The 11,263-nt window shown below is 38.3% G+C and overlaps 1 non-coding gene across 1 annotated transcript; it reads left to right on the top strand.

Annotated features, from left to right (window-relative positions):
- Positions 1-4,695: 4,695 nt before the first annotated feature.
- Positions 4,696-4,803, top strand: LOC130978681 (small nucleolar RNA R71). Its single transcript, XR_009086300.1, has one exon. It is a non-coding gene; the product is annotated as a small nucleolar RNA R71 (small nucleolar RNA).
- Positions 4,804-11,263: the final 6,460 nt, after the last annotated feature.

Here is an 11,263-nt window from a genome sequence, read left to right as displayed (position 1 = left end):
GCTTCTGAACAGTTTTGGCATCTCACTTTATCCTTTGAAGTTTAGAATGATTAGCATCCATAGGAACTCAGAGTTCAGATAGTGTTATTGATTCTCCTAGTTAAGTATGTTGATTCTTGAACACAGCTACTTTATGAGTCTTGGCCGTGGCCCTAAGCACTTTGTTTTCCAGTATTACCACCGGATACATAAATGCCACAGACACATGACTGGGTGAACCTTTTCAGATTGTGACTCAGCTTTGCTAAAGTCCCCAGTTAGAGGTGTCCAGAGCTCTTAAGTACACTCTTTCTGCTTTGGATCACGACTTTAACAACTCAGTCTCAAGCTTTTCACTTGGACCTGCATGCCACAAGCACATAGTTAGGGACAGCTTGATTTTGCTGCTTAGGCCTGGATTTTATTTCTTTGGGCCCTTCTATCCATTGATGCTCAAAGCCTTGGATCCTTTTTACCCTTGCCTTTTGGTTTTAAGGGCTATTGGCTTTTTCTACTTGCTTTTTTTTTCGCAAGCTTCTTCTTTTTCACTACTTTTTCTTACTTCAAGAATCAATTTTATGATTTTTCAGATTATTAATAACATTTCTCTTGTTCATCATTCTTTCAAGAGCCAACAATTTTAACATTCATAAACTACAAGATAAAAAATATGCACTATTCAAGCATTTATTCAGAAAACAAAAAGTATTGTCACCACATCAATATAATTAAACTAATTTCAAGGATGAATTTGAAACTCATGTACTTCTTGTTCTTTTGTATTAGAAACATTTTTCATTTAAGAGAGGTGAAGGATTCATGGAATTATTCATAGCCTTAAGACATAGACACTAGACACTAATGATCATGTAGTAAAGACACAAACATAGACAAACATGAAGCTCAAAAACCGAAAAACAGAAAGATAAGAACAAGGATGTTAAGGAATGAGTCCACCTTAGTGATGGCGGCGCCTTCTCCTTGAAGGACCAATGGTGTTCTTGAGCTCCTTTATGTCTCTTCCTTGCCTTTGTTGCTCCTCTCTCATAGCTCTTTGATCTTCTCTAATCTCATTGAGAATGATGGAGTGCTCTTGGTGTTCCACCCTTAATTGGTTCATGTCATGACTCAATCCTTCTAGAGAAGTGTTGAGTTGTTCCCAATAGTTATTTGGAGGAAAATGCATCCCTTGAGGCATCTCAAGAATTTCTTGATGATGAGTTTCTTCATGCATCTCTTGAGATCCATGGATGGCTTCTCTTGTTTGCTCCATCCTCTTCTTAGTGATGGGCTTGTCCTCTTCAATGAGGATGTCTCCTTCTATGACAACTCCAGCTGAGTAGCATAGATGGCAAATGAGATGAGGAAAAGCTAGCCTTGCCAAGGTGGAGGGCTTTTTGGCTACTTTGTAGAGTTCTAGAGAGATGACTTCATGAACTTCTACTTCCTCTCCAATCATGATGCTATGGATCATGATGGCCCGATCCAAAGTAACTTTGGATCGGTTGCTAGTGGGGATGATGGAGCATTGGATGAACTCCAACCATCCTCTAGCCACAGGCTTAAGGTCTAGTCTTCTTAATTGAACCGGCTTACCTTTTGAGTCTCTTTTCCATTGAGCTCCTTCCACACATATGTCCATGAGGACTTGGTCTAACCTTTGATCAAAGTTGACCCTTCTAGTGTAGGAGCGTGCATCTTCTTGCATCACAGGCAAGTTGAATGCCAACCTTACATTCTCCAGACTGAAATCTAAGCATTTCCCCCGAACCATTGTAAGATAATTCTTTAGGTTCGGGTTCATACTTTGATCATGGTTCCTAGTGATCCATGCATTAGCATAGAACTCTTGAACCATTAAGATTCTGACTTGTTGAATGGGGTTGGTAAGAACTTCCCAACCTCTTCTTTGGATCTCATGTCGGATCTCCAGATACTCATTTTTCTTGAGCATGAAAGGGACCTCGGGGATCACCTTCTTCTTGGCCACAACTTCATAGAAGTGGTCTTGATGGGCTTTTGAGATGAATCTCTCCATCTTCCATGACTCGGAGGTGGAAGCTTTTGTCTTCCCTTTCCTCTTTCTAGAGGTTTCTCCGGCCTAGGTGCCATCAATGGTTACGGAAAAACAAAAAAGCTATGTTTTTACCACACCAAACTTAGAATGTTACTCGTCCTTGAGCAAAAGAAGAAAGAATAGATGAAGAAGAAGAAGAAATAGAGGAGAAGGAGAGAGATGTGTATTCGGCTAAGGGAGATAAGAGATGGTAGTGATGTGTGAAAATGAAGAAGGATAGAGGGGTTTATATAGTGGAGGGAGAGGGGTTAGGGTTCGGTCATTTAGGGTGGGTTTGTGTGGGAAAGAGATTTTGAATTTGAAGGTAGGTGGGGTTTATGGGGAAGAGTGGATGGATGTGAGTGGAAAAGAGGTGATGGGGAAGGGAGATTGAGGTGATTGGTGAAGGGTGTTTGGGGAGGAGTGTTAATCGATTATGTGAAGAGGAGAGAAGGTGAGTTGAGGTAGGTGGAGATCCTGTGGGGTCCACAGATCCTGAGGTGTCAAGGATAAATCATCCCTGCACCAGTTATGCGTGTAAAATGCCCTTTGCTTGCAATCCTAGCGTTTAACGCCAGACTGATGCTTGTTTCTGGCGTTAAACACCCAAATGTAGTATGTTGTTGGCGTTAAATGCCAGCTTTCCTCAGGGTGCAATCCTGGCATTTAAACGCCAGACTGCTACTTGTTTCTGGCGTTCAACGCCAGATTCATGCTCTGTTCTGGCATTAAACGCCAGCCAGATGCTCCTTATTGGTGTTTAAACGCCAGTAAGCTCTTCCTCCAGGGTGTGCTGTTTCTTCTGCTATTTTTGATTGTTTTTAATTTTAGAAATTATTTTATGACTCCACATGATCATAAACCTAATAAAACATAAAAGAACAATAGAAATATAGATAAATAAAAATTGGGTTGCCTCCCAATAAGCACTTTTTTAATGTCAATAGCTTGACAGTGAGCTCTCATGGAGCTCACAGATCATCAGAGCATTGTTGGGACCTCCCAACACCAAACTTAGAGTTTGAATGTGGGGGTTCAACACCAAACTTAGAGTTTGGTTGTGGCCTCCCATCACCAAACTTAGAGTTTGATTGTGGGGGCTTTGTTTGACTCTGTATTGAGAGAAGCTTTTCATGCTTCCTCTCTATGGTTGCAGAGGAAGATCCTTGAGCTTTAAACACAAGGTAGTCCCCATTCAGTTGAAGGACTAATTCTCCTCTGTCAATATCAATCACAGCTCCTGGTGTGGCTAGGAAGGGTCTTCCAAGAATAATGGATTCATTCTCATCCTTCCCAGTGTCTAAGATTATGAAATCAGCAGGGATGTAAAGGCCTTTAACCTTCACTAACACGTCATCTACCAATCCATAAGCTTGTCTTATTGACTTGTATGCCATCTCTAATGAGAATGTGGCAGCTTGTACCTCAAAGATTCCCAACTTCTCCATTACAGAGAGTGGCATAAGATTTATACCTGACCCCAGGTCACACAGAGCCTTCTCAAAGATCATGGTGCCTATGGTACAGGATATTAAGAATTTACCAGGATCTTGTTTCTTTTGAGGTAAAGTTTGCTGAACCCATGTATCTAGTTCACTAATGAGCAAGGGAGGTGCATCTTCCCAAGTCTCATTACCAAACAACTTGGCATTCAGCTTCATGATGGCTCCTAGATATTGAGCAACTTACTCTTCAGTTACATCTTCATCCTCTTCAGAGGAAGAGTAGTTCTTAGAGCTCATGAATGGCAGAAGGAGGTTCAATGGAATCTCTATGGTTTCTATATGATCCTCAGATTCCTTTAGGTCCTCAATAGGAAACTCCTTTCTGTCTGGGGGACGTCCCATAAGGTCTTCCTCATTGGGATTCACGTCCTCCCCTTCCTCCTTGGATTCAGCCATATAGACAATATCGGCCTTGCACTCTCTTTTTGGATTCTCTTCTGTATTGCTTGGGAGAATACTAGGAGGAATTTCAGTGATTTTCTTACTCAGCTGGCCCACTTGTGCCTCCAAATTTCTAATGGAAGACCTTGTTTCACTCATGAAACTTAAAGTGGCCTTAGATAGATCAGAGACTATATTTGCTAAGCTAGAGGGGCTCTACTCAGAATTCTCTGTCTGTTTCTGAAAAGATTATGGAAAAGGCTTGCTATTGCTAAGACTGTTTCTTCTACCATTATTAAAGCCTTGTTGAGGCTTTTGTTGATCCTTCCATGAGAAATTTGGATGATTTCTCCATGAGGAATTATAGGTGTTCCCATAGGGTTCACCCATGTAATTCACCTCTGCCATTGCAGGGTTCTCAGGATCATAAGCTTCTTCTTCAGAAGATGCCTCTTTAGTACTGTTGGATGCATTTTGCAATCCATTCAGACTCTGAGAAATCATGTTGACTTGCTGAGTCAACATTTTGTTCTGAGCCAATATGGCATTTAGAGCATCAATTTCAAGAACTCCCTTCCTTTGAGGCATCCCATTACTCACAGGATTTCTCTCAGAAGTGTACATGAATTGGTTATTTGCAACCATGTCAATGAGTTCTTGAGCTTCTGCAGGCATTTTCTTTAGGTGCATGGATCCACCTGCAGAACGGTCTAGTGACATCTTAAAGAACTCAGATAGACCATAATAGAATATGTCCAAAATGGTCCACTCTGAAAGCATGTCAGAAGGACACCTTTTGGTCATCTGCTTGTATCGTTCCCAAGCTTCATAGAGGGATTCACCATCTTTTTGTTTGAAGGTTTGAACATCCACTCTAAGCTTGCTCAGCTTTTAAGGAGGAAAGAACTTAGCCAAGAAGGCCGTGACCAGCTTATCCCAAGAGTCCAGGCTATCTTTAGGTTGTGAGTCCAACCATGTTCTAGCTCTGTCTCTTACAGCAAAAGGGAAAAGCATGAGCCTGTAGACTTCAGGATCTACTCCATTAGTCTTAACAGTCTCACAGATCTGCAAGAACTCAGTTAAAAACTGATAGGGATCTTCTGATGGAAGTCCATGAAACTTGCAGTTCTGTTGCATTAGAGAAACTAGTTGAGGTTTCAGCTCAAAATTGTTTGCTCCAATGGCAAGGATTGAGATGCTTATTCCATCAAATTTGGAAGTAGGTGTAGTATAGTCACCAAGCATCCTCCTTGCGCCTCCACCATTGTTATTGGGTTCGGCCATGTCTATTTCTTTTTCAAGATTCTCTTTAAGGTTTTCTCTGGATTGTTGTGCTTTAGCTTCTCTTAGCTTCTTCTTCAGAGTCCTTTCAAGTTCAAGATTTGTTTCAACAAGAATGTCCTTGTCCTTGCTCCTACTCATATGAAAAAGAAGAGAACAGAAAAGGAAGAGGAATCCTCTATGTCACAGTATAGAGATTTCTTTATGTTAGAAGAAGAAGAAAAGAATAGAAGAAAGAGAAGAGGAAAATTCGAACACAGAGGAGAAGGGAGAGTTCAAATTTTTAGATGAAGAGAAGTGTTAGTAATTAAATAAAATAAATAGAAAGATATGAGAGGGAGAGAATTTCGAAAATTATTTTTGAAAAAAGGTTAGTGATTTTCGAAAATTAAGAGAAGAAATAAAATTAAAACTAAAATTTGAAACAATTAATTAATTAAAAGAATTTTGAAAAAGAGGGAGGTGATTTTAGAACATTAAAGAGAGCAAAGTAGTTAGGTGGTTTTGAAAAAGATAAGAATTAGTAAAACAAAAAAGTCAATTAGTTAGTTGAAAAAGATTTGAAATTCAATTTTGAAAAGATAAGAAGTTGAAAAAGATTTTGAAATTGATTTTGAAAAAGATATGATTTGAAAAAGATATTTTGAAAATATATGATTGAAAAAGATATTTTGGAAAAAAATTGATCTTTTTAAAACTAAAATTGATTACTTGACTAACAATAAACTAAAAGATATGACTCTAGAATTTAAAGATTGAACCTTTCTTAACAAGAAAGTAACAAACTTCAAATTTTTTAATCAATCACATTAATTGTTAGTAAAGTTTTTGAAATTTTGAAATAAAGATGAGAAAAAGATTTTGAAAATCAAATAAGAAAAATTTCAAAAAATAATAAGAAAAATGAAAAAGATTTGATTTTTGAAAGAAATTTTGAAAAGATAGGATTTTTAAAAATAAAATCTTGACTTGACTAACAAGAAACAACTAATTTTACAATTTTTTGACTAAATCAACCCAAAGATTTCGAATTTTTGAGTAAAATAAGTAAAAAATATTTTTTTTGATTTTTTGAATTTTTAATAAGGAGAGAGAAAAACACAAATATGACCCAAAATATGAAAATTTTGGATCAAAACCAATGATGCATGCAAGAACACTATGAATGTCAAGATGAACACTAAGAACACTTTGAAGATCAAGATGAACATCAAGACTTATTTTTGAAAAATTTTCAAGAAAAAAAACTTGCAAGACACCAAACTTAGAAATTTTTCATGTTTAGACACTATGAATGCAAGAATGCATATGAAAAACAACTAAAGACACAAAACAAGAAAATATGAAGATCAAACAAGAGGACTTATCAAGAACAACTTGAAGATCATGAAGAACACATGCATGAATTTTCGAAAAAGATGCATAAATTTTAAAAACATGCAATTGACACCAAATTTAAAACTTTACACTAGACTCAAAGAAGAAACCCAAAATATTTTTGATTTTTATGATTTTATTATTTTTTTTGGATTTTTTTTATTTTTCGAAAATTATTTTTTTTGGAAAAACGAAAATAAAGAAAAATTTTTGTAAAATTTTTGAAAACTTTTTGAAAAGAAAATTACCTAATCTGAGCAACAAGATGAACCGTCAGTTGTCCAAACTCGAACAATCCCCGGCAACGGTGCCAAAAACTTGGTGCGCGTAAATTGTGATCATCAACAATGGCGCCAATAGACTTGGAGCTCTCAAACGTGAATCACACTTTGTCACAACTTCGCATAACTAACCAGCAAGTGCACTGGGTCGTCGAAGTAATACCTTACGTGAGTAAGGGTCGATCCCACGGTGATTGTTGGTATGAAGCAATCTATGGTCATCTTGTAAATCTCAGTTAGGTGGATTCAAATGGTTATAATGGTTTTCGAAAATAATAATAAATAAAGCATAAAATAGATAAAAGAGATACTTAAGTAAATCCTTGGTGGAAATTTCAGATGAGTGTATGAAGATCCTTTGTCCCTTCTAAATCTCTGCTTTACTACTGCCTTCCTCCAATCATTCTTACTCCTTTCTATGGCAAGCTGTATGTAGGGCATCACCGTTATTAATGGCTACTTTCCATCCTCTCAGTGAAAATGGTCCAAATGCTCTGTCACAGCACGGCTAATCATCTATCGGTTCTCGATCATGTTGGAATAGAATCCATTGATTCTTTTGCGTCTATCACTACGCCCAACAATCGCGAGTTTGAAGCTCGTCACAGTCATTCAATCCCTGAATCCTACTCGGAATACCACAGACAAGGTTTAGACTTTCTGGATTCTCAGGAATGGCCGCCAAAGGGGTTCAGGCTTATACCACGAAGATTCTGATTAAGGAATCCAAGAGATACACGCTCAGTTTAAGTTAAAACGGAAGTGGTTGTCAAGCACGCATTCATAAGGATGGATGATGATGAGTGTCACGGATCATCACATCCATCAGGTTGAAGTACAGCGAATATCTTAAAATAAGAATAAGCTTGAATCGAATAGAAGAACAATAGTAATTGCATTAATTCTCGAGGTACAGCAGAGCTCCACACCTTAATCTCTGGTGTGTAGAAACTCCACCGTTGAAAATACATAAGTGATCAAGGTTCAGGCATGGCCGAATGGCCAGCCCCCAAAGTCTAAGAACTAAACGTCCAAAGATAGATACCAATATAAGACAGGACCAGATGTCTAATCCAATATTAAAAAGTTCTATTTATACTAAACTAGCTACTAGGGTTTACAGAAATAAGTCTAAATGTAGAAATCCACTTCCGGTGCCCACTTTGCTGTGTGCTTGGGCTGAGATTGAGCTTTACACGTGCATAGGCTTCTTTTGGAGTTAAACGTTAAGTTGTAATGTGTTTTTGGTGTTTAACTCTGGTTTTTGACGTATTTCTGGTGTTTTATTCCAGAATGCAGCATGGAACTGGCATTGAACGCCAGTTTGCATCGTCTAAACTCGAATAAAGTATAAACTATTATATATTGCTGGAAAGCTCTGGATGTCTACTTTCCAACGGTGTTGAAAACGCTCCATTTAGAGTTCTGTAGCTCCTGAAAATCTATTTCGAGTGCAGGGAGGTCAGAATCCAACAGCATCAGCAGTCCTTTTTAAGCCTGAATTAGATTTTTGCTCAGGTCCCTCAATTTTAGCCAGAAAATACATGAAATCATAGAAAAATACACAAACTCATAGTAAAGTCCAGAAATGTGAATTTTGCATAAAAAATAATGAAAACATCCCTAAAAGTAGCTAGATCCTACTAAAAACTACCGAAAAGCAATGCCAAAAAGCGTATAAATTATCCGCTCATCAGCTACTATGGTACATTGCTTAATAAAGGGTGGAGGCATCAATGTGCATGAAATTATAGCTAAAGGAATCCAAGATTCAGCCGAGAAGAATGATCCGGGTGCTAGACTTTGGTACCATAGCACCATCCTTAGACTATGTATGAAAGCCAAGGTAGTATTCAAAGACAACAATCCAAAATGGGTAAACCCTGGGAGGTTAGTTATGCTCCAGCATATAACCTATGTGGCACCCGCTCAACAACAAAGAAGGCCTTAGATAAGGAAAAGAACATCACAAGAAGAACCTCACCAAGAAGAACCTTACCAAGAAGAACTTCATCAAGAAGAATACCAGCAAGAAGAGTACTACGATCCAACTAACATAAACTTGAATCACATTCAAGGAGCCATTGAGGATCTAGCAAGGAGTTATATGGAGGGACAAGAACACCAACTAAACATTCAAGCCCAAAGGATGGATCGTTAAGAAGAACTCCCCTCGAATTGGATGGGTCAACAAAGGGAGTGGTAGAAGCAACAAATGGAGCAGCAACAGGAGCAATACGCCCAGCTCACCCAAGCCATCAATCAAGTAACTGAAAGGCAAGAGCACCAAGATAAACACCTTTAAGAACTCAACCAACGTCAGTTGTCTCAAATAAAAGCATTCAACGAGTTCAGCGTGCTCAATGAAGGACGGCAGCTACATCGGGAAGAGTTTAACATAAACACTCAGGCCAAGTTGACTTATGTGGCTGGGCATAAGCATAATTTGCACCCTGCCATCCCAAGATATGATGCAGTTTGCAAGGACCTGACAGAGCAAGAGGAAGGGAAGGTGAAACAACAAAAGAAAGCATTGAAGAAGAAGATGGAGGATGCTGGTTTCTGGAAAAAGCTGATCGGAAAGTGCAAAGGGAATGCGGATTCGAGCAATCAAGAGGGATCCCAAGACAAAGGAAACAAAGGGACATGACCATTCTAATAAGTAAAAGGTGGTGGAGTTCCTTCTTCGTTCTATCTTTTTCAAGCTTTGAATAAGGAAAATCATGTATGAAATAGAACATGCTTCCATAGTAGCTTAGAAGTTTTCAAGTCTGCTTTTAAGATTTCAGTGTCTAATTCTAAGTGTGTTGGTCTAAGTCCCTAGTTTTCATTTTCATCTTGCTTATATGTATGCTTGTCCTTTTAAGTCAATTAAAAAGAAAATATTATGAAAAACAAGAGTGGGTTTATCTTGTGAAGTGAATTCTGAATGTTTGTGGTATGGTGATTGATTAGCTAAGTTGGTTCACCAATAAGGTGTATAGGCAATTATATACCCCAAAACACATGCTTGAAACATATCCTATGAGACTAAGCAAACAATAAGATCCTAATAAGAAAAGAGAAAGAACAACAAGAGTTTGAAAAGGAAGGAAAAGTTATAAGAAATAAGGCTAGGCACCAAGGGTTTGAATATTGAGGCATGTGTCTGTGGTGTTCCTTTGTAAGGGATATGCTTGGATGAATAAGCTCTTAAGGGTGCCTTATCACCTGGTAACTTGGGTTAATTAATTCGGGATTATCAGCTGAAAGTCCACTATCAAGAGCAACCTTTGCTACAGTGCACTTAGTAACCCAAAAAGGTGCTGGATACCAAGGTCTCAAGAAAGAAAATAACAAACCATGTGCCTGTGGTGTGTATGTTTGGGGGAAAGAGACTTGAGGGATTAAGTCCTTAGTGGTGTCTTAACACCTAGCACCTTGAACCAACTGGTTTGGCAGTGTTGGCTGAAAGCTTATCATAAAGTGTCACCCTCTCACAAAGCACTTAGCCTAAAAAGAATGCAATAAAACCTGGAAAAGAAGGGAGGATCAATAAATAAGAAGTCTTAAGGGATGCAATCAAGCAAGTGTTCAAGGGCATGATAAGGGCCTGAACACCAGTGAAGGAATGAACCTAAGTTGCTGTGCATGAAATCCCATAAACCAGGAATTTGACTTCTATAACAATAGATTGTTTATTTTGTTCTTTCATTCATTCTTCCTATGTTTCAGTACTTGCTTAGGGACAAGCAAGCTTTAAGTTTGGTGTTCTGATGCCAAGGCATCTTGGCCAGTTTCACAGACCTTTTCTTTATTATTTTAGGGTAGTTTCATGCAATTTCTTAGTAAATAAGCAAGTTTTGGACAAAAATACACTTACACATTGATTCAAGCACTTATTGTGAATTTTACATGATTTCATGAAGTTTAGGCAGGAATTAAATGATATAATTGATGATGCATAATCTCATGACTTGGAACAGAGCTTTGATGCACTTTAATTGCTTGATTTCAGGACAAAGGAAGCAAGAAGGAGCCACGTTAGCAGCCACGTTAATCTAATTAACGTGACCATTAACGTGGAATGGGGATAAGCTTGTAGCGTTAATGGAAAAAGTGATCGCCAATAACGCCTTCGAAGCCATCATAGCCCACATTAGTTGCCACGTTAACTATATTAACGTGGTAGCTAACGTAGAGGAGGAAGAGGAGCTCCAACGTTAGTGGTAAAAGCGAATGCCATTAACGTTCCACAAAGGCACAATTAAGCCACGTTAAGAGTCATGTTAATCTAATTAACGTGAACTCTAACGTGGGAGGAGGAAGCAATCGCCAACATTAGTGACACTCACCTCTGTCACTAACGTTGGACTAAGCCAAGAGTGCCCACGTTAGTGGTCACGTAAAGATCACTAACGTGA

Source organism: Arachis stenosperma, chromosome 4 (assembly GCF_014773155.1).
Source record: "Arachis stenosperma cultivar V10309 chromosome 4, arast.V10309.gnm1.PFL2, whole genome shotgun sequence".
NCBI classification, from domain to species: domain Eukaryota; kingdom Viridiplantae; phylum Streptophyta; class Magnoliopsida; order Fabales; family Fabaceae; genus Arachis; species Arachis stenosperma.
The sequence above is the reverse complement of the archived record's forward strand: the minus strand, read 5'-3'. Positions and strand labels throughout refer to the sequence as shown.